We start from the raw sequence: 1,431 nt of genomic DNA on the forward strand, positions 1-1,431 counted from the left end.
TTACCACGTACAAATCTGGTTTACAAACCTTTGTTGCTAGCATACTCGCTGACCATCAATCAGCTTAACCTAGCTGTATCTTCACCTCATCAACATAATATACGTCGTCCCCCCTGGAAGGAATACCAAGACCATGGCGATCTGCAAAAATTGGCTGTAAGTGACTTCATTGACCGCAAACAGACCCTCCTAAACAGAGGTATCCATGCAATGCTTCTCCTCTGCGCAAGTACCTCGCTTCTATAAACGCGTGACCCGATCATTTTAAAGCACTCCCATGCTGAGTATTCTCCAAAGCACAGGCATGATTTAGATCTTGCGGACGGCTAACTCCATCACAACAGTGACGGATATCCTGTCCACCGAATATATGAATCCCATAGGATATAATAGGATTTATATTTCCGCAGACAGCATATCCTTCAAAGTTGTGACGAAGTAACCCATCTGCCAATACCTAAATCAGGCCCTAAGCCACTGGGTGCCATCAACTACCCTGAGTTTTAGGTGAACCTTCTACCTCCATGTTGGTTTCTGTTGTCGTCAAACAATGATGAACGTGCCATACACATCCTTGGAATCCCCAAACAGCATCATACGACAGCACATCTCATCTCTCTCCAGCCATCATCCATTTCTGAATCCTTTAAGCAGGCCTCCACATGGCTCATGACCATATGGACATACAAGGGGTTTAGACTGTGTTGGGTCATTTGCGGATTCATTCATTAGAGCCGACAGACTGGCTCAGCCTACTGGCTTCTAACCACTCAGCTGCCTGTCAAGAAGATCTCCTCTCCTCAGTGGGAGGTGGAGTCCATGCGGGGTGTTATGGATTTCTCATACTGCTCAAAATGGAGGTCAGATTATCTGGTACCCTCTCGCTGCACAAGAGTTACTGATTCAGATGCCTGAGAAACAGCCGATCTTTTAGAAAACTATTCACATGCTCGCTTCGGCAGCACATATACTAAAAAATTGGAGCGATACAGAGAAGATTAGCATGGCCCCTGCGCAAGGATGAGACACAAATTTGTGGCGCAGTCCATATTATTAAAAAAACTAGTCACTAATACGTACAAGGATTGACTACAGGCTCTCAGACCACCAGCCAGTCAAGCCTTACCCATCGGATGTTGTATCCGGTGGAACCTATGAGTTAGTCGGAAATGAGAGGTGCTGGAAGATATGTAGGTGTGATACATATGAGTGAAATTCTATCTTCCTTGTTGTCTTCTGGTCACAAGCACTTATTAAATCCTTAACCACAGCATCATAATCATCCCATTTGTAACACTCATTTATTTATTTATTGACATTTGTAGAGCGCGGCGAATACCCGTGGGCGTCTCGGCGCTAATTAAGGGCATAGATCAGCAACTGGGGTAAAGAGGAAATACAGGCTATTGGTCAAATAACCACGTCTTTAGC

At 44.9% G+C, this 1,431-nt stretch overlaps 1 non-coding gene across 1 annotated transcript; it reads left to right on the forward strand.

The window, feature by feature from the left end:
* The first annotated feature begins 946 nt into the window (after nt 1–946).
* Nucleotides 947–1,055, forward strand: LOC147673313 (U6 spliceosomal RNA). The gene has a single exon (XR_015303127.1). It is a non-coding gene; the product is annotated as a U6 spliceosomal RNA (small nuclear RNA).
* Nucleotides 1,056–1,431: the final 376 nt, after the last annotated feature.

The sequence above is a fragment of the Lissotriton vulgaris genome, chromosome 12 (genome assembly GCF_964263255.1).
Source record: "Lissotriton vulgaris chromosome 12, aLisVul1.2, whole genome shotgun sequence".
Lineage (NCBI taxonomy): Eukaryota > Metazoa > Chordata > Amphibia > Caudata > Salamandridae > Lissotriton > Lissotriton vulgaris.